The sequence below is a fragment of the Pelobates fuscus genome, chromosome 2 (genome assembly GCF_036172605.1).
Source record: "Pelobates fuscus isolate aPelFus1 chromosome 2, aPelFus1.pri, whole genome shotgun sequence".
NCBI lineage: Eukaryota > Metazoa > Chordata > Amphibia > Anura > Pelobatidae > Pelobates > Pelobates fuscus.
This window is the reverse complement of record NC_086318.1, coordinates 390330025-390353515: the sequence shown is the minus strand read 5'-3', so window position 1 is coordinate 390353515 and position 23491 is coordinate 390330025.

Genomic DNA, 23491 nt, shown 5'->3' with positions numbered 1-23491 from the left:
CACATAATTTTTCCTCCCTCTCTCTTGTTTTGACACTTTTCAGAAATCCGAATCACTTCGGAGCTTTGGCACTTCCAATCTACTGAACGTCGTTCCTTCGGCCATTCGTAAGCATCCGAATGGCATGAAATTTGTATAAATGTACATACGGAGCGAAACAAATTGCACAAATCTAGTGCCTAGAACACCTCCAAGCTGCCAAAAAATGATGCTGCTGTTGTGTTGATGGGGCAATTGTGTTGGTGCTGAAGAGCGGCATACAGAAAAGATATCCCATGCTTCAGAGGGTTAGCTTCAAGTCACAGTGTCTCATAGCTCGTCAGTTCTCGCACAAGACACAGATGCTGTGGGCAACCCTGAAAACATGCAACAACCTGATTAAACCGAAATTGCTGCAGTCATGTTGTATCAGACTCTACTATTATCTGACCAACCTCTGCTCATCCATGCTGCTATGATTTCTCTGTGCAAAACTTCAGCAGGCAAGTTAGGTTGAACACAATGTATTCAATGCAAAGTAATGTGATTTACTCAACATACCTCACCAGCATTTTCTCGTTTTTGCGAGTGTTACTCTTTATTTAACACCGCCCTCCGATCTGTCCTCTGCCCTGCATCCACTCTTCTTTGATCTGCAATGCTTGGAAAAACTACCCTGAACAGGGCAAACCTCGTCAGTGATGCTGAAAGGCGGGCCTCATTGCCAGCATTCAAGCATCTAAATCAAGCGGCATCAGACACTCCGTTCCTATAGTCCCTTGCCAGTGTTAGTAGCTAGAAAGTTACTATAGGGAGTTGCTATTTATTGGAAAGTAGAAGGACTGCTTGTGGGTGGTCTCTTCTGCTTATCAATCAATTCTTAGGCAAGATAAAACTCTAAATTTGTCAGTATAACTCTAACTTTGCCAGTTCCCTCTGCACGAGAGACACAGCAACCCCAGACGTTTCAACCTTGTTAGACATCATCAGTGAGGCATAGCTGATATCTCTCTAGGTACCGTGAGCAAGGTGTCCACGTCTGGATTACCCTTTAAACTTATGGAGAGCAAAAACAAGGAGCAAGAGTGTACCGAGCTAAATTTGAGCTAAAACCAGCTTGAGATCTGAGCGGGGACCCACTGAAGGGCAGGCTAATTGAGCTGTTGTCCGTTCTCACCTCTCTTGCTACTTGTTTTTCTTTCCATGTCAAAACTTAAATCAAGTAACAGTCTGGACACTGTAGGTGTTGGGTCACAAATTATATCTGAGACACCCACTTTCACACGTCATGAGAAGTGTTTGATATACCCATACAGGCCTCAAGTTTGTGACTTAACTCTATCATCAGAACATGGGCCCAATCATATAGGGAGTGCATGAATCTTATCTCAGAGATTACTGAGAGATGAAATGTTCTTTGCAATGATACACATTTTCTGAGCTAGTAATATCTACATCCTAAGGAAAAAAAAAAAAAAACACCCACTGGTTCATATTTCAGCATTAATATTTCATCGGTTTAAATATTTAATACTTTAGTACTTTGACAGGTTACATTATCCTATTACAGTTAGACGCAAAAATAGATTCATTAAGATACATTTTGTTATGTTTAGATGACATTATGGTTTTCGAAACACCAGCTTAAAAAAAGTAAATCCATTGTATTAAATGAAATAGTGTGAAATAAATGATTGAATGTATTTCTCATGTTTGTTCACATAAAGAAGCTCTGAACCTGCCAGAGTTGAGAATGGGTATTGTGTTTGCCAGATATTACAGAGGACCATCTAGTAACGGTGTGCAATAACAACATCCTTTACATATGCTTCCATCAACTTACTGATTAGAGGAATTGTTCCAGAGGAAGCAGGGAATTTTGCCATTTGCCATCTGCCTTACAAGCCTTACAACGTTTGTTTTTCTAAATTGCCGTTTTGTGGAAAGAGATTGAGAGATAGGCAACTGGCGTGAACTGCTACTATAGGATCAAAAAATAAAAAAAAGAACTGGTCATATGAAAGACTTTTCTTTTCTAAATTAGGCAGATACAAGTTACGGCTATGGGGCTGATAGAAAGCTAAATACAACAGATAACATGTGTATATTACTTAAAATAAACTTGCCGCCAACCTTTCTGAGGTTTAATTCAATTGGGTCTCTTTGTAGGGGACTAATGATAAATAAAACGAGTAACTGCTGAGTTCTGTTGATCACAGTAGGACAGAAACTCAGCAGCTTTCCAGCTGACAAAACGCGTGTCAATGAAAAAAGTACGCATTCACTTTTTTAGCTGGTGTTTCCAAAACCATAATATCATCTAAATATAATAACATGGATCATAATAAATCTATTTTTGCATCTAGCTGTAATGTAATGTAAGCTGTCAAAGTACTAAAGTAAACATTCACTAAAAGAGCCTTTAAGAGGTCGTTTACCTTGAGTGTCTCTGTGCAATGTTTAATTTTATTAAACATATCGGGCAAAAAGGTTTTCTTTTTATACAAAGGAGATTTGTTTCTTTTACAGGACACCTTACATGGTGCACAGAAATTCACACAAAATAGAAGAAAGCGACTGTTACCAGAATGACAATAATAGTCTCTGAAATAAGAACTCCAAAGAACTTTCCCATGCGGTGCAAAATGACACAGAGCACTCTAAATGGCTGGATTTCAAGCTAACCAATCAGAGTGCTCTGTGGCATTTTACACAGCGTGGGAAAGTTCTTTGGAATTCTCCCACACTGTGTAATTTGACTCATAACACTCTGATTGGTGGATTAAGTAACCAATCAGAGTGTTATGGGTCAAATTACACAGTGTGGGAAAATTCCAAAGAACTTTCCCAGGCTGTGTAAAATAACACAGAGCACTCTGATTGGTGGATTTTACCTGTCAGTCTCTTCATTTACCTGTCAGAGCACTCTGATTGGATGGCTTAAACCCACCAATCTGAGTGCTCTGAACCTAATTGCAGGGCGGGGCAAGGCTTTATAAGCCTCCCCCGCCCGTCAGGGCTCAGTCTGTGCAGAGCCCTCCATGGGTGAAATTTTTATTTATTTTTTTAAAGTGCTTCGGTTATTATGGATTTTTATTTGGCCTTTTTTGGGCCTGAAAAAAGAAGATTTTAGAAGAAAGAAGACATCAAATGGTAAGTCTATTTATTTTTTTATTTTTTTTACAGGTATTTAGATAAGGTCCCCCCTCATTATTTTTAGGATGAGGGGGGTAGGTAGGGGTTATTTTTTGGGGGGGGAAGGGGGTGACTAGGGGTTTTGGGACCCCTAGTCACTATTAATTCCCCTATTAATTCTTCACCTCAATTTCCTCGTCATTTCTCACTAAAGGAGGAATCAATGGAAGCTTGCCCAGATACCTGTTGCTACAGAATAATATATGTTATTAAATCCACGTCTCAGTACTCAATACATCCATAGGTTACTGTATATATTTATAGCTCTGTATGTCTAGAGGAATATTCACTAAGCATTGCATAGGTAAAATAATTTATTCTCCATCAATATATACTTAGATTTTTTTTTTTTTTAAATGCCTGCAATATTTTGTTAATAAATTCATTAAACCCACTTATCTGCCTTCTTTGTTCACATGACCAAGTTTCACTAGGTTGTTGCAGAGGAATTGCCTGGGGTGTTTAACCCTGCAATGTAAACATCGCAGTTTCTACAAAACTGCATTGTTTTACACTGGAGGGTTTAACCCCTTAAGGACCAAACTTCTGGAATAAAAGGGAATCATGACATGTCACACATGTCATGTGTCCTTAAGGGGTTAAACTACAAGGCCACTGCACCCAGATCCCTTCATTGAGATGAAGTGGGTCTTGGTGAATGTAGTGGTCATTTAAAGTAGTCCTTCTGAAATGTATTAACTGTATTGAAGCTATGAATACAACATTTGCGTGTGTAACTAGTGTGGAAATGCGCCTATCGGTGTATTGCAAAATGTATATATAATATTTATATCATGTATATAGTTTGCAATACACGACTGGACATATATTCACGTCATTTTGGTTCATTCACATAGTTTTTCTCGAATCAATCGCATGGACGAAATTTGTTTGAACAAAACAACACATGGACGAAACTTGAATCGCCCAAAACGAAATATTTTTTGGACAAAGCACATTTTTTTCGCCATTCACAAGTCATTGGGGAGAGAGAGGAAGAGCAGGCAAGAGAGCTGGGTATTCTAAGCAAGACTTTAAAATATACCAATAGTTAATCATTTTTTACGCACTATTAACAGATAATAAGTAAATCAAAGTAACTTCAGAAAGAATCAAAAACTATAACAAACTTTTTTTTCTAACACAATAATCTAAAAATGTGTTAAAAAGGGCATAGTTTAGTAAACTACCAACTTATTTCCTCAATAAATCCTATTTTCACACAAAGTAATCACAAAGCGAACTGTGAACCGCTCGCTTAACCCCTTAAGGACCAAACTTCTGGAATAAAAGGGAATTGTGACGTGTCAGACATGTCATGTGTCCTTAAGGGGTTAATGACTCTTATTAGGATTTTAACTTTCAAGCAGTCCCTGAGCCTCTGGGAGCTGCCTCATTTTACTCAACAAACACATGTACTAAATTAGGATGTGAAATTGTCCAATGCCAAATATGCCCTGTCACTGCATCAAAATGTCATGGGCTGTCAAGTTTTTAGACCTTACTGAGTGCCTTTTTGGGATTCCGGTATACCCAACAGCTGTCTATCTATGTGTGTATAATGAACATATGAATACACTGCCCATAGCATTGGCTATGAAATGTTTATGACATTTCGTTGTGCTTTATCATTTGTTATCAACAAGGTTATAGCAGAAGTATCTATTCGATTGATACTAATGCAATAGAACACCTTTGTAAAGTTTCACCTATCAAGGTTATATCATGTACAATAGCGAAATAGCTCAGTTAGTTAAGTGCATTCACTAACTGAGCTAACTAACCTATACTACAGAAATCTCAGAGCTTTAGGTTTGGCTTTTGGTTTTAATTTTCTGAGAGCATGTAATTTTATCATAAAAATGATAACTTGAAAAATATCTAATAGGGGTTCTGTAGAATAATCTATAAGACCAAACGTCAAGGGATTTATGAATGTCTTTAGAACCCTAAGATAGCATTATTTTTCCAGTAATAACCGGGCTTGATCCCAGTAAGGGGTCAAGCCATTTGCAAATGGTTATTATCACTTAGTGGGTGATACCGGCAGGAGACCCTTGGCACCATAATCACTACTGAAGGCAGTAGCGTCTACGGGACTTTGAATGCTCTTGTAAAAGAGCATGTCTGTGATAGACGAATTACCACAAGTGGATATTAAAATGAAATCATGATAATGATAAGCAGGTGGAAACGGAAGGGAGTCATTGCTATATTTTTCACAAGGCGCCTGAAGGCCTAAGGCCAACCCTGAGTTTTGCCATAATTAATATATTTTGCAAAGCGAAGAAATTGTTTTAAAAAATAACACTTTTTCAAATAGTGAGAAAAGGCAGCTGTAGCCCAAAGAACACTTAATATTCCATTCCTATGTTTATTTATAAAGCAAGCGTGGCTGAAATTCTCTTTGTCAGAAAATAACCCATGGGTTTACGAAGAGGAACTGAGGGCAGTGGCGTACATACCGGGGTCGCAGGGGTCGCGGCTGCGACCGGGCCCGGCCCACCAGGGGGCCCGGCCGCCCTGCGACCCAGGTATGTACTCACTGGGCCAGCCTCTTCTCCTGGGGGGCCCAGGAGCCGGCCACCTCCGGGCCCCCCGAGGCTGGCCCTGCTTACACCCGGCGGGCAGTCAGGCTGGCGGGCGCGCGAGGGAGCACTCTCCCCTGAGTGCTCCCTCTTCAGCTCCCTCGCGCACCGCACTGAAACCGGAGCCGGAAGATGACGTCATCTTCCGGCTCCGGCATCGGTACGCGGCGCGCGAGGGAGCTGAAGAGGGAGCACTCAGGGGAGAGTGCTCCCTCGCGCGCCCGCCAGCCAGCCTGACTGCCCACCGGGTGACACCACTGGACCCCAGGGAATCCCCTCAGCTCTCCCACAGGTAAGGAGGCTGGGGGGATTAAATAGAAAAAAAAAAAAACCAAAAAAACGTGTGTGTGTGTGTGTGTGTGTGTGTGAGAGAGTGTATGTTAGTGAGTGTGTGTTAGTGAGTGTGTGTTAGTGTGAGTGTGTGTTTGTGTGAGTGTGTTAGTGTATGTTAGTGTGTGTGTGTGTGTGAGTGTATGTTAGTGAGTGTATGTTAGTGAGTGTGTTAGTGTATGTTCGTTAGTGTGTGTGTGTGTGTTAGTGTGTGTGTGTGTGTTAGTGTGAGTGTGTTAGTGTATGTTAGTTAGTGTGTGTGTATGTTAGTGAGTGTATGTTCGTTAGTGTGTGTGTGTGAGTGTGTGTTAGTGTGAGTGTATGTTAGTGTGTGTGTGAGTGTGTTAGTGTATGTTAGTTAGTGTGTGAGTGAGTGTGTGTTAGTGAGTGTGTTAGTGTATGTTAGTGAGTGTGTGTGTGTGAGTGTATGTTAGTGAGTGTGTGTGTGTGTTTGTGTTAGTGTGTGTGTGAGCGTGTGTTAGAGTGTGTGTGTGTAAGTGTTAGAGTGTTTGTCTTAGTGTTAGAGTGTGTGTGTGTTAGTATTAGAGTGTGTGTGTGTTAGTGTGTGTGTTGGAGTGTGCGTGTTAGTGTTAGAGTGTGTGTCTGTGTGCGTCTGTTAGTGAGTGTGTATGTATGTTTGTCACTGAGTGTGTGTCTGTCAGTTAATGTGTGCGTGTGTGTCTTAAGCACTTACCTTTCTCCAGCGCCGGACTCCCTTGGCGCTGGGGATCTCTCCGCCCCGATCCGCCTCTCAGCTCCGAATGCGCATGCGTGGCAAGAGCCACGCGCGCATTCAAACCGCCAATAGGAAAGCATTACTCAATGCTTTCCTATGGACGTTCAGCGTCTTCTCACTGTGATTTTCACAGTGAGAAACGCAGAAAATCCTCTAGCGGCTGTCAATGAGACAGCCTCTAGAGGCTGGATTAACCCTCAGTGAAACATAGCAGTTTCTCTGAAACTGCTATGTTTTCAGCTGCAGGGTTAAAACTAGAGAGACCTGGCACCCAGACCACTTCATTGAGCTGATGTGATCTGGGTGTCTGTAGTGGTCCTTTAAGTGTATGTGTTTATGCATGCACTGGCGTACATAACGTGGTCGCAGGGGTCGCAGCCCTGCGACCAGGTGCCCGCCGCCATGTGTTGCGGCCCCAGCCCGCGCAGAGTAAGCGCGCGCGGGGGGGGGGGGCCCACGGATCAGTTTTCGCACCGGGGCCCCATGGGTTGTGTGTACGCCACTGACTGAGGGAAAGTCATTTAGAACATGTCCAGGTACATATAAATCATATGTTTGTTTTGCACAGCTCTCATGTATAAAAAAAATGTAATTAAAAAAAATCAGAGCAAGACTATATAAATTGTTTAACATTTACTAATTTTATTCAAAATAAGTAAATATAGTGGATCCCAAGATTTAAAGTCACAGTTGACAATAAATAACCTCCTAAAGACACCTACCATTAACCCATACACTACCTTTACACTTACCCTAACCTAATAATATAATGTGCTGCGCCCTCCACTCAGAGCTGTTATCTTGACAAAGATAGGAAGCACGACGTATTGAATAAAAGGGTGCCAATAATTGGGCTATACATATATTTAACAACGATTTTTACATAAAATGTTTTTATAAACCTGTGTGGTGTTTGCAATTGTTTTATATTCAGAGAGCAGAGAGCAGAGTAGTTTTGTGTATTATTTGTAAAACATTAGAAGTTTAACCCCTTAATGACCAAACTTCGGGAATCATGACATGTCACACATGTCATGTGTCCTTAAGGGGTTAAACAATAAAGACAACTTTTCACAGCCTTCTTTGATCATATTGACTATATTAGTGGAGGGCATTGTAGTATAAAAAGGTACTGCTGAGTTTTTGTCTATTCTCAGTGTTCTCATATTCAATGTTAGTTGGGCGAGCGATCACCCGGTGTTCTCCGGCGGTTCGGCAGTGAGGGGGTATTACAGCAAAGCCTCGATATTAAGGCATTGCTGTAATACCATTAGAGCTGCCGGAAGCGATCATGATTGCTTCCAGTGCTCTAATTCCCTGCGGATATATCAGGTACATCCGCGGTTCTTAAGGACCGTTTTTTGTCGGATGTACCTGATACATCCTTGGTCGCGATGGGGTTAAGGTAAGTTAACAGCAGTCTGCATCAGTCACAGCTAAGAGAGGTGTGGCTAGGGCTGCATAAACAGAAACAAAAGTTATTTAACTCCTAAATGGCAGATAATTAAGCAGTGAGGCTTCAAAGGCATGATCAATGCACATAAATTGCTTCATTAAGCTAATGTTGTTTGGTGACTATAATGTCCCTTTAAATTTTAGGACAAAATAGCAAGATTAAGACATAGCTGACTTGAAAAATTTCTCTATTTAGTATTTGCATCACCTAAAATATCATACATGAGCACATTGATAGTTATCTGACATAGAGCCACCCCAAAATGTGCCATGAACCAGTTGCGTGCTAATAGAAGGGCCGGGGGAAGCAAACCGCCCCGAGTGCCACTCGTTATGGGGGTACCATCTACCCTAATAGCAAGAGCCGCAGCCTGACAACAGGAGGTGGAACGTGTAGGCGTGCAATGCCGCCCTCACCATGTTTTGAGCAGAAGCGCAGAGATCTGGTCACTCTGTGAGGGCGGCAATGTGGCAGAGTCTGGAGTCCGGATAATCAGGGAGCAACTGGTTATTGTTAAGGGGGTGCAGAGTTTTTGTGTAGGGGTGCAAGGTTTTTGTAGAGGGAGGACTGGACAGGGCTTTGTAGAGGGAGGACTGGACAGGGCTTTGTAGAGGGGGGACTGGGCAGGGTTTTGTAGAGGGAGGACTGGACAGGGCTTTGTAGAGGGAGGACTGGACAGGGCTTTGTAGAGGGGGGACTGGGCAGGGTTTTGTAGAAGTGGGGGGTTTGTAGAAGGGCAGGGTTTTGTAGAAGACAATAAAAAAAAACCATTAAAACATTTTTTTTACATTTTAATGGAGAGCAGGTTGCCAAATACAGGATCCGCTCTGGGTGCCAAATGCTCTAGGTACGCCTCTGCCATGAACAAATTGACTTTAAGACTGTAATAGGTTGAATACATTCCTTATGTATGTGGTTTTAATACAGTTTTGTAATAAAATGATGATTACTGTCTGGCAGTAATTACATTGAAACTGCACAATGTGTAGGTCTATACAATTTGACACACTCACTATGCATGTTTAATTTTCTCTTGTAAGGTGGCAAATAAATGTAAATCTTATCTTAAGTTACCGGTGAGGGTAAAAAAAAGTTAGGAGAGTCTGGGAAATATTTCTCCCATGAAAATGTGCGTTGGTTCAAAAAAAAGCTAGAACCACTCGTACTCAGAGTCACAAATAGCTCAGCTATTCCTCTAGGTAGCTTAACACACATACTGTGAATCTGGTAATTTTTCTCTTCCAAGGCACAGTTATTTCATCCTACTGGGCAGTGAAAGAACTAGGAAGGCTGCCAAAAACATGACAAATCAAAATATTGTCTATGCTGCCAAGAAAGAAGTAGACAATTGCTGTTATTTTGCCATGTGCCCATTAAGTAGTGAAAAGAGAGCAGCCACTCGTCTAATTAAGCTTTCAGACAATAAATCCACTTAGACATCAGTAAATAATTCCAATTTTTTTTGAGTACAGTGAGATCTGCACACCGTCATATATGTGTGCGGGTATATATATATATATAGAAATGCAAAATGTACTCTGTAAACGGAGATTTGTTTCATTCCAAACTGCTTGCATTTTGTCAGAATTCAGGCCAAAATTCTGATTGCAAAACCGCAATGTGCCAGAATCTCGTGACAAACAACTCACACAATGCATGAACATGCTCATGTGAGCTCTGTCTCTTATCCAATCAAGAGGTGGAAAACAATAGATGATTGATGGTTAGGGGACAGCCAGTAAATGTTCACTTTACTCACAGATCAAGTGACAACTGACCAGTAGAGGGGGAAAAATGAGGAGCAGGAAACAATCTATCCAGACACTTTGACTTCAGCTATAGAGTTAGACAGACCAGCAGTGTGTGTTTTACCCTTGCTGTGCCTGTGTGGAGGTGGGAGATAGCCTGTGTCATTGATCCTAGCGACTTTCTGCCAGTGGCAATTGAAACAACTATAAGTGGGAGATAAGAGAGTGAGACTAGGTTTAAAGTACGTGTGTGTCTGCCTATGTAGCAGTGGCACTTAATTCAACTTTGAGTGGCAGGTAGGAGACTGCCATTGTGTGTGAGATATGAGATTGCTAGTGTGTTAAGTGTTTGTAGAAAGAAAATCCTTTATTTGAATACAAAATGAATCCTCTTACCCAGCTGGTGCCACAGTTGCACTCTTTGAGTGGGACATATACTGCTTAATTCATCCTAATGTGAGACAGGTGGTTACAGTTAGTGCCATGTTTACTGCTAGTTACTGCTACTTAACACTAACTTGGAATCAACAGCTTACAGCTTTGTGTTTTTTGGAACACTCTATCATTATGAATACAAACCTCTATTCCTATGGTTATAGTTTTTTCTGCTTATTTAGATTCAGGGCCCTCATAAGTCTAAAACAATTAGAAAATAAAGGGTATTGCTTACTTTTTTTTCAATGCTGAGATCAAGTCCCTGCAGCTGCTCTATCTGCCCCCTGCTATATCACGCCAATGCTTCTATTTTGTACAGTCCAATGCTTCTCATGGAGGATCACTGGGGATGAAAAATGCATGCGTGGCTATTGCTTTTTGATGGGATGAATAAAATAGACTGTTTACATTGATAGCAAGCCTGAAATCCAAATACAGTACCATATACAAACCCACTTAGAACTTCTAGAATGACAGATTTGATTCTGTACCTTGGGCACTGGAGTGGTTTCTGAAAACTCTTGGGGTTGGAAGAACTCAAATAGTACTAAGACCAGATTGTGAACTGAATCATCAGAATCAACGTATAGGGACTACCTCAAGCACCGTTCAATAACCTGACCAGCACTGTATTTGGTAGAAAATTTAGACATTCTGAGACAATTTGGAAACCAGTATTAAGTTACTGAAGAAGATAGTGTACCAAAACCACAAGATCTGAACAGGAGCCCTCGAAACCATTAAAACTGTGGGAAATGGGGAAGGCGTATTTGTTTACTTGGGACAAAACCTTGCACGAGTAAAATATAGTTAGAGTAGAATATCATCCTTAATCTATCTTCAAGAAGATTCAAAGTCCAGTCAATATGTAGAAATGACAAAACGCAAACATGAGACATTTTCTAAAATCCCAAAGAAATACAGTACTTGTGCTTTCTTACAATTAAATAAAGCTACTACTGGTTTCAAGAGTTTTGAGAAACACCATAGGGTCGATGACAATAAAAAAAATTAAAATATATATATTCTTTGTTTTTAACTCCAAAACATTTAGTGGAATAGTTTAAATTCCACACTCATAAGAACAATGTCACAATACTTCCTCACGCAACTCAAACTTTGTGTCACCATGCTACCGATTGTGACACTGCGTGACATTCTGACATCATGCTTCGTGATGCATAATGCCAAATACTGTATCATTGCATGGTTTTATAGTGTCCCATGTCACTTGTCACATTTATGATGTCTTCATGTGTATTTCAATCCAGGAGGTACAGAATAGTTTGTTTGTTTAATTGTAATATATTTGTAATATTTTTTTATTTAGAGATTTTCGCCACCAAAGCAGCTTATCTCCACCATCTGAAATACATCTGAATCGGCAGCTTATTTACTGAAAAAAACAATGTAATGTTGCTTATTTTATTTAAGCCAGATGAGGTCAAAATCTGTTTAAAAAATGGAGGCGGTCAAAAACGGTTTGCTCGACAGAATTCTCTAAATTCTTTAATCATTTTCAGTGTGTTTAAGTCAGTAAATGTAATGTAGTAGCTGTTGAAGAACATATTGCAAAAGTCTGTTGCATTTTTCAGTATGTTAAGCAAACAGCTGTTTAAAACATGCCACCTTTTTGCCTTAAGTGTGTGAACAAAATCTATAGCTGAACATCTGTTGGCATCTTTGCAATTGGACTGTTCCGGCTGAAGCTAGTGTGATGACACGCTTACCCACCCCACGCGTCGGGGTAACTGTAAATCTATTAACATTTCATGACACATAGATAATCATTTATAACCAATAATAATGGTTAACACAGAAGGGATAGATATTATTCCCAATGGGTATTATGTGTTCACAATTTGTTACATGGGTATTGTGAACAACAGGAGGGGTTGATGGAGAAGGAATCATTTTACCTATGCAATGCTTAGTGAATATTCCCCTAGACTTACAGAGCTCTAAATATATACAGTAACCTATAGATGTATTGCACACTGAGACGTGGATTTAATAACATATATTATTCTGCATCAACAGATATCTGGCCAAGCATCCCTTGATGGCTCATTTCGTGAGAAATGGCGGTGAAGAAATAATAAAAGGCCCACAGGTGTAATTAGTACATCTGGAGATACCTTAATGACGAACTCTCACCTACAGTACCAGAGAAAAGGGGACTTGTCATAGATACAGGTAAATAAAGGGTTAAAAAGCCTTTTTGCCCTAGTTAGGTCTTTCCACATCTGCAGGGGTTAAAAGCAAGAATTTTCTCACTTGGCTGCAATCGATACTCCCTCTTATTTCACAGCCCAAGCTGACACAGAGAAGATAACCTTTGCATAGTTTAGAGAATACGTGCTAGACATGCGCAGTAGATTTCCTGTAATACGTGATGTTATATGAGAAATTATACTTTTTGCACTGAACGTCTATGGTTGGTTGATTTTGCCTTCTATTGGATACACCCCTTTAAAAAAAATTCTTGTTTCATATATACGCTGTACCCACATTAAAAAAAAGCCATTATTATTTTTCTGGAACTTCATAATGACTGGTCTGCATTAACTGTACACAAAGATTAAGGAAAGCAGGATATGTTAATGGCATAAATCCATGGCAGCTTAAGGGTTACAGACCCTGTAAAATTCTTAGAGCCTAACATATATATATTAAAATTTGACAACTGTATGTATGTATGTGCATATTTATAGTTATAATGTATTGTGTTTGAATCCGTGAGTATAGTTAGTATATACAGCTGTATAAATGCATACAGGTTTAAATATAATGTTAAGTGGTTATGGTACAGGTAGGTTAAGGTTAGGTTACAGAGAGTGTTTAGTGGTTTAAATGCTTGAGGAGGGCTATAGTTGTGATATAAGGGGGATATTTAGGCTTAGGGTTAGAGTGTTGTTAAATTTACTACTGGAGTACAGAGGGTATTTTTTTTATTTAGAGGATTTAAACTGATGATTAAAGTAAAGGGTTTTGTTTAAGGTGTGGGCTTTGAGTGTTTACATTTGGGATTAAAGAGATAGTTTGTTTAGTTAAAGGTTTAGGGGGAAAAAGACTGATTAGGATTACGGCATGTGGAGTTTCAAGGGTTTCACGCTCCTATGATTGATAACAGGGCTGCAGCAGTTGTTGTACAGTGTGTATCACTCCTACAATACATTTCCTGTGTGAGAGGTCACAAATGGGCAGATAGGAAGTGATCGCTTCCACTTCCTGTCCTGCCTCACACACAGACACTGGAGTTTTTACCCCATCTATAACTGTTCCTGCCGCTTTGCTATCAAACATAGGAAGGTATCTGGAGTAGATTGGACACTGGCCAAGGCTCCTGGTGCTTTTTTCTCTTCACCAGCCTACCTGAGCTCCAAAAAGACACATAAAAAAACACATAATGCTGAAAATAGGTGCCCCTAGAGAACAAACATCTGTTTTGCAGATGACTACTATGCTTAATGGGTAATCCGTTCCTGCACATGCACCTCATCCGAAATGCTTCTCATAAAGAAACATTGGAGATCAGGTGTGCATGCGCAATGCCTCCACGATGGTGCCGTAGGAGGTAGAGTGGGCACCAGCACTGAGAGGGTCTGGATAAAAGGTAAGTAAAATATTTTTTTAAACTAATTTTTAATATGGGGTGGGGAGGGTGGCTCTAACTCTAAATAGTGACTAGGACACTATAGAATTAGGAATACAGGTTTGTTGTCGTCTCAATACTGACTATCTAATGTCAATACCTTTAACCACTTTAATACCAATGACAAGACAATTCTGTGATAATAATCTCACCTTTAAATATCTTATATCAAAATGGAACACCTCACTCATTTAACAAATGCAGTTCAGTATAAAGCTGCAAATGCAAAATAAACATTTGAAAATACACTGACATTCCAACTGCTGACAGGTAAAGTGAATACCATTGATTATTTCACTACAATGGTACCTGTTAATGGGTGCAATATATTAGGCAGCAAGCGAACAGTCAGTTTTTGAATTCAATGTTTTGGAAGCAGAAAAAATGGACAAGTGAAAAAATCTGAGTGACTTTGACAAGAGCCAAATATTGATGGCTAGATGACTGGATCAGAGCATCTCCAAAATGGCAAGCCTTTTGGGGTGTTCCTGCTATGCAGTGGTTAGTATCTACCAAAAGTGTCAAAAGTGGTGCAAGAAGGACAACTAGTGAACCATTGTCAGGATCATGGGCGCCCAAAGCTCATGGATGCACGTGGGGAGCAAAGGTTAGCCCTTCTTGGATACAAATGCAGAAAGATAAGTCCTGCGCTCACTCCCATCACTGGGCGGCTGCAATGACTACAGCACACATCAGCCCCAATATATAGCAAAAAACAAAGAAAAACAAGTTACCTGCGCTCTCTCCTTAATCCCTATGTATTTTTAAACAAATGGAGTTTTTTTTTTAGTTACCTCCAATGGCCATGAGAGGATTAGTTACCTCTCATCCACCTGATCTAAAATGGAGGTTTTTTTAGTTACCTCCAATGGCCATGAGAGGATTACTTACCTCTCATGGCCATTGGAGGTAACTAAAAAACCTCCATTTGTTTAAAAATACATAGGGATTAAGGAGAGAGCACAGGTTGTTTTTCTTTGGTTTTTGGTTAGCCCTTCTTGTCTGATAAAATAGAAGAGCGACTGTTGCTCAAATTGCTGAAAAACTTAATGCTGGCCATTATAGAGAGGTGTCAGAACACACAGTGCTTCACATTCAAAAGTCAGAGTGCCCATGATGAGCCCAGTCCACCGCAGAAAGCACCTTCAATGTGGATGTAAGTGTCAGAACTAGACCATGGGGCAATGGAAGTAGCTTACCTGGTCTGATGAATCATGTTTTTTTTTAGATCAGGTGGATGGCTGGGTGCATTTATGTTGTTTACCTGGGAAAGAGATGGCAGCATGATGCACTATGGGAAGAAAAGGCAAAAGGGAATTAGGGGCACACCCAGAACATGCATTTTGCAGGAATGGTGCTGCCAAAGAGACCAGAAGTTATACATAAAATAGACTAAGGAACAGCGCACACATAAAAATACAGTTTTAAATCTTATAAGGCTACTTAAAATCAGCTATTGCAGCAAGCAAATATGGGGATTCAGTTCCACCATATGGCCATATTGTGTCAAGCCCACCACTACTTTACAGTGCCCCAATATCAGTGGGTCCTACACTAATTCCAACGTCGGAGACAAATTAAATAGTGCTAAATGAGCTAAAGTGTATTTTAATAGTGTTTCTTATGGCAGTGACCTCTTTCCGTAGGATAATGCACCCTGCAACACTGCAAACGCTGTTTAGGTGTGGTTTAAGGGACATGATAAAGAGTTCAAGTTGTTGCCTTGGTCTCCAAATTCCCCAGATGCCAATCTGATTGTGCTGCAATACTACATTTGTTCCATGGAGTCCCACCTCGCAGAACTTAAAGTATCTGCTGCTAATATCTTAATGCCCGATACCACAGGACACAGTCAGAGGTCTTGTGGAGTCCCTGCCTCAACGCATCACAGCTGTTTTGGCAGCATGAGGGGGACCTACATGTTATTAAGCAGGTGTTTTTAATTTTTGTAAAATTCAGATTCAGTTGGGCTCTTCAAATAAAAGACATGTGTGTGCGGCTCAGTCGCGGCTCCTCCGGGAACTCTCCACGTTGGAGACTCAAAATAAAATTCAAAATTCCTGAGCAGTACTGGGAGGTTAGAAAAGCGTTTAGTAAAATTCACATTGATACGCTACCTCCTCACATGCTCCATAGATCTGTTACCCGGCATCTTGCACCCCAAGGGAGCAGTATATGCCTTATCTCCACAGGAGAGTAGGATTATGGAGGATTACATCAAAGAGTCTTTACTAAAAGGTCACATACGCAAGTCTTCTTCACCTGCTGGTGCGGGGTTCTTTTTTGTGTCTAAAAAAGATGGAGAGTTACGTCCATGTATACAAGATCACCATCAGAAATGCTTATCCCATTCCCCTTATCTCAGAATTGTTTAACAGACTCCAGGGCGCTAAGATATTTGCCAAACTCGACATTAGGAGTGCTTACAATTTGGTTAGGATTAAAGAGGGTCATGAATGGAGAACTGCATTTAACACTAGAAGTGGTCACTATGAGTATCTTTTCATGCCCTTCGGCCTATGCAATGCCCCAGGACGTATTTCAGGATTTCATAAATGATGTTCTCAGAGACTACATTTATACTTTTGTATTAGTTTATCTGGATGATATTCTCATTTATTCCTCCGATCTCCAGACCCAGCATAAGCATGTGAAGCAGGTATTGCAAACTTTGCTTAAAAATGGGCTTTACTGCAAACTTGAGAAATGCATTTTTGACCAGACAGAGGTACAGTTTTTAGGATATAATAATTTGGCCTCTGGTTTTCAGATGGACCCTCGCAAACTAGAAGCCGTTCTACACTGTCCATTGCCTAATGGGTTAAAAGCCATTCAAAGGTTCATTGGGTTTGCTAATTACTATAGGAGATTCATCAAAGGTTTCTCTACTGTTATAGCACCCATCACCAATATGACATGAAAGGAAGTTAACTGTAAGATATGGTCTAAAGCAGCTAACATATTGGTACACCCTGACACTAACAAACCCTTCATACTAGAGGTAGACGCCTCTGAAACAGGGGTTGGGTCTGTCCTTTCTCAGAGGGAGAGTCAGGATACCCCTTTGCATCCTTGTGGGTTTTTTTCTGGAAAGTTGTCGCCAGCAGAATGTAACTACAATATTGATAACAGGGAATTGTTAGCCATTATCCTTGCTTTGAAAGAATGGTGACATCTTTTGGAGGGTTTCAAGGACCCCCTTCTGATCATAACATCACAAAAGCTTGGCATAAATTGGAGATGGTAAAAGGCTCTCTTCTAGATAAGCTAGATGGTCATTGTTCTTGTCACACTTTAACTTTATCATCACGTACAGACTAGGTCCTAAGAACGTTAAGGCGGACGCCCTATCTAGGCAATTTGACCTAGAGGCGGAACAAGAACAAGAAACCTCTCCCATCATAACACCTGAATTTATCATTGTCTCTACGGTCCTTTCCTTGTCTTCTCTTCTTTGTGCTATAATGGCAGCTCAGACTCAGGCACCTAGTGATAAACCTCAAGATAGATTGTTTATTCTGTTACTAAAAAGAGAGGAGGTACTAAGAGTGTTTCACGATAATGATCTGACCAGTGACTGCTGGTCATCCAGGTATTAATAAAACTGTGTCTGCTGTATCTAGGTCATTTTGGTGGCCATCTCTTAGAAAGGACATCAGGGAGTATGTAGAGGCATGTACTAGTTGTGCAGTTTCTAAGGTTCCCCATAAACTACCTTGCGGGCTATTACAACCGCTTCCTATATCCAGTATTCCATGGTGTCAGGTGGAACTACCTATTTCTAATGGCTACAACACTATCCTAATGGTTGTTGACTGCTTTTCTAAATGGCGCACTTTGTTCAGCTCAAAAAGATATTATCTTCTTCTCTAGAGCTGGCTCATATATTTATAAGCAAAATAGTCAGATTGAATGGTATTCCACTTAATATTGTGTCAGATAGGGGTTCCCAATTTTTGTCACGATTTTGGAGAACATTTAATAAACAGTTGGGTATAGAATTAGCATTTGCATCATCATACTATCCCCAAACCAATGGCGCGGCTGAGAGAGCCAATCAATCATTGGAACAATATTTGAGATGTTTTATTAATGGCACTCAGGAAAACTGTTCTGATTTACTACCATGGGCCGAATTCGCCAGAAATAATACACCCATGACTCATCTGGACATAGTACATTTTTTGTTAACAACGGTCGTCATCCTACTGTCCTCCCTGCGGTGTTCTCTGACACTGCTATTCCCACTCTGAATAACCATCTCACATGTATACATGAGACTTGGACTAAGGTCCACACGGCTTTAGAAACAGCTGCTGCTCATTTCAAAATGCATGCTGATGTGAAGCGTGGTGCCAACCTTGGTTACCAGGTGTGTGACAAGGTATGGATCTCCACATGGAATATTAAACTCAAGGTTCCTAGCATGCAGTTTGCACCCAGATTTATTGGGCCCTTTAGAATTAATTGCAAGATTAATCATGTGTCTTATTCTCTGGCTGTCCTCGCTTCTCTGCGTATACCTAACACATTTCATGTATCCCTACTGAAACCCCTTATCTGTAACAGGTGTACCACCCCTTCTGACCCTGCCTCTCCCTTGGTTGTTTCTGAACAGGAGTACGAAGTAGCAGAAGTACAAAGTCCAGGTTTTATCGAGGGTTTCTACAGTATTTGGTCGATTGGAAGGGTTATGGGCCTGCCGATCATTAGTTTCTGCTTGAAACATACATGCGGGCCGCAAAATCCGTTCTTTCCATGTTTTCCCTCAAGCCTGGTGCTGCCCACCCGGTGGGTGGTCTTCAAGTGGGGAGTACTGTCACGGCTCCCGGTGATTCTGCCGGCGTGGTTGCACATAAAGAAAGCAACCACGTCGACAGAAGCAATTCATACTTACCTTGCTCGCGGCAAACCACTGCCCGATCTCCCTCCTGCCTGGGGTTAATTTGGTTTAACCTAGTTTAGTCATCTAATACTATTTTTCCTGGTTTAGTCATCTACTACTATTTAGACCATCCAGTGCAGTACTGCATGTGCAATACTACATATATCTACAACCAATTTGTATACCATTAAATTGTTATAATATTTTTTAAACCTGTCGCCATTTTATCATTTGTTTCTTAAAATCTACTTTTACTGAATATTGTTCCAAACTGTAACTAATGAATAGGGATGGTAAAAATGTGACTACCAACTTTCTATAGGTTTTATAACTAAAAGTTATTGAGCAGTTTTTTTTAATATACTATGTACAGTTTATAAATGAATTTTATAAAGTGGTAGAATATATATATATATATATAATGTTTGTGTTTTATTTAGACTTCTAAATTAATTTTATAAATTATAAATATAAATTAAAGTTAGTCAAATTGGATGACAAAAGAACTCAAGACCACATAACGTTCCCATACCTTAATATTTTATGAAGGGGACTGTGTGTCCATTCATTGTAATTAGTACATATGGTCCAGCTGTGAAGCTATAGCTGAGGACTTCCAACTTATTATTAATTAGCTTCATTAAAATGCAAGTAAGTGAACATTGCTAGGTAAACAATACCTTATGCTGTGAAGTCATTACTTGACAGGAAATGGTCTTACCAACAGACGTTGTAAGGGATATTTTAAGGATTTTTAAAAAAATTTTATTAAACTCTGTAGGTACTGGTTAACATTTGACTGACATCAAGGACAGAGATGAATAGCTGGGAGAGACTAACTGTACAGCAAAGCAATTCTTTTCACATCATTTCGAAATATGCCTAGAGTAGGTTAAAGGTTGACAACCAAATGACAGGCCTTCCTCAATTGCTGCAGTGTCACAGCGGGAGTATGTCAAGCAAAATTTCTCAAGCCCCTTTGCGAATTTTTACATGTCCACATTCTTTCCTGTCTTCCAAATTAGGAGGAATTGGCAGCTTTATGATTAATGCCCGAGCAGATTATCTAAGTCTTTGTTGTTTTTGTTTGCTGGTTTTTAAGGTCCAGAATCTTGATCAAAATATTCTTAGAACATCGGACTGCTTAGAGTTGGGATGGTTAATACTGTTGAAGTAATGAGTACATAAAGTGAATTTATATTACCCAACATAATACTCTGTTCAACCAGAGGTAGCAAAGTGCAGCAAAGTGTCTATTCCTTGCAAGTCACCATTCCAATGGGTTTCCCAGGGAGATGCATAATGCAGAGCTGAACTATAATTTGCCGTAGAGGCAAGGGAAATTCTGTATAATGCAGTGTTGGTCCATAGTTTGACTTAACGATCCCTCAAAGTTAGCACTTTTGTGACCTTTTCCGATTGTCATGATAGGCTTTGACTGACCAATTCTATTTTTTCCATTCAGTGCAGATTGCAAGACCACTGGCAAGAATCTAAACCAGAGGAAAAAAATATATATATTTTCCTTTATGTTGTGTTAACTCTTTCAATGCTTTACCTGCCCTCTGGTAATGTAATTAATGTCAAAACTAATGACTTGCCAGGACTGTCATGAAATAAATTGCTTTGCCTTGTACAGGGGTTATAAATGATTTAATTTTAATTCACAAAACAAGCATTTACATTTGAAAATGTACAGTTTTTCTAAAGTATATTTCCATTTTGCAATAAAGAAAACTTAAAATGAAAAGAAAAGTAAACAATTGTATAACACACATCATGTGCTATTCATAAAATGTTTATTAAGGTGAAACTACACTTAGCTGTTTCCCCTTTCTGATGCACTGTACACCTCTCAAGAATTCTTTCAAAAAAAAAGTCTGTAATGTGTTGTTGTATCATAGAAACTGGGATATGTCTTACCATGATGATATGTCCATGGTAAAAAAAAAAATTTCACATGGACATTCTTTTTAATTATTTTTAAATTAATGTGGGTACCTCAGAATCTGAGACACTGCCAAGTGAAATGGTAAGTAAATAGAAAGTTTGTATATAAACCTGAACTTCAAAGGGGCATTTTCATTACAGTTGATGGAAACATAGCAAATGTGGAGGAGAACCAAATTTGCAAAGTTCTTATAGCCTAGTCTAGTTCTAGTGTCCTTGAGTTGAGTCCAGGTTTAGTTTAACTAAACAGAATATGTGTACACAACCCCAGTGAAAAAACAGTGATGATTAATAAACAAAAAGTGGAACTTCCCTTTGTGGGGTGAAGTTTCCAGAAAAACTCTCCCAAAGAGAAACATTCTGGATAAATAAACTAAAGACACTCAAACCTTGGGGTCTAAATCTGGATATTGACCTGTGGAGTTTTTTTGAAGATTAATCCTTTGGTTGAGGAAAATGTTTATTGGGATGTCGCACTTCCTTCGCTTCATTTAATTTCTATGTATCTTCCAATATCCGTATAAGGTGCTTCTGATGGATCTTTCCCGAAAGAATACATATATATAATCTAATCCATCAGAGGTATTAATATTAAATACTGGGCCATAAAAAAATAATAATACATAGCCCTTATCCATATTGGTATTAGACATGGGGCCCCTTTAAAAACTTCAAAAAACTTCAAAAAACTTTAAAAAACCTTAAAAAACTCTAAAAGAAAAACCTGTAGAGGTAGAAAAATGTTGAAGTATTATAGAAAGTGAGATGAAGGGGAGGAGTGCGACAACATACAAGTATATATGTAAAAATGGGTTCCACCTTATGCACTTAATCACCAATATATTACAAAGTTATGTGTTGATATTGGGCTGTTTGTTTATTCATCTGTTTGCCTCATACACATTCTCAGAATAGGGAATGTAAAAATTAATATGTAAGGAAAATGAAAATTAATGGAGTCTTATTCCAGATTGTTTTATTATTTGAATACAATAATTTAGATGTATATACTTGTTTTAGTGTATTTTTTCATTTCATCCATTTTTTTCATTTTTATTTTTATTTTATTTTTCTTGAGAATGACTATTTATAACATAGTCTATATACATTATTTACATATTTTTTATAATATATTTTTTTCTGTACATTGAATATAATTTTTAATAGAATAATGACTATTTATAACATAGTCTATATACATTATTTACATGTTTAATAGAATCATGATAAATATTCTTATCCATATACGTGCTTTCCAGAGTTTTTTTTAACTTTTTCCCCCTCATATGCCTCTACTTTGCCCATATGTCTCCGAGAGAACGGAAAATCTATAAACGACATCCACTTCCGGGTATTTGGAACGCACGTCTGGAACGCAAGGGACGTGCGTGCGTGATGACGTTATCGCGCCCAACCAGGAAGTGCTGCCCGAACAGAGAAGAAACACCGGCCGGGAATAATTGAATAATGAACTCCGGGAGGGGGTATATAAGAACGGGCGGGGGGAATGTTTTGTATTATATATTTTCTGCTGTTATTGATGCACCAAGTCCCTGAGGAAGTCCCATTTTAGGACAAAACGCGTAGGACGCCCAGTGGTGATATGCTCATTGTTTTTAACTTATATGTAAGTTATTAAATTATTTTTGTACTTTACTCTGTAATTGCACTTTATTTGTTCCATATATTTTCTCTTTTGAGCCAAACACTCTGATTGACTGATGGGAGTGTGAAGAATCAGAAGAAAAAGATTTTATCCAAAGCTGATTTACATCTGATAATCTGTGAGTGGCCAATTGTAAAATTATATTACTTCACTCACTCTCACACAGTTAAACGCTATGTTTTCCCATTTGATCTGTATTTAGCAGATGCTCCCCTATTCTATTATGCATTAGTTTAACTAAAATTGCTTACTGAAAATCATGGTTTTTAGAAAAAATACCTTGGATTCAGACTTAGAGGAGTGGTGGAGGTTTGAAGGTGGAAGAGTATATAGAAATGTTGTGCTTAGAGCCATGAAGAGGGAGCATATTCTCTGTCTCCAAAATAAAAGCAGTGTCAATGAAACAACCAATAGCCAGAAACAACCTACAGCTTAGATGTGGTGGGAAAGTATTGTTACAAACCCAAAGTTTCCATGAATTTTCCATAAGTTTTCCATAAACATTGTTTTGCCGAAGCATGACTCATGCATTCTATGGGGTTTGAGGGACCTTGTTTTGAATTTAAAACCTATGATTTTATTTTCATAGGATGTCTAGTTTGATCGTTATCAGAATAGATGTAGATCAGAATGTGATTTCTATGATCTTCATGACCCTCGTCTGTTAGGAGAACCAAAAATGAATACGCGGAAAACAAATGTAAAGCTGGTCAATAGCAAAAAAGTAATCCTGTGTCGAGTAAATTAATCTACCATCTTGTAGATCCACCTTTACCACTACTTACAAACGAAAGCCTCAGCTAGATTAATTTCACACTTCAGATTTTAATTTAACCAAATGCAGGAAATTTCTGAAGTGATACTGATA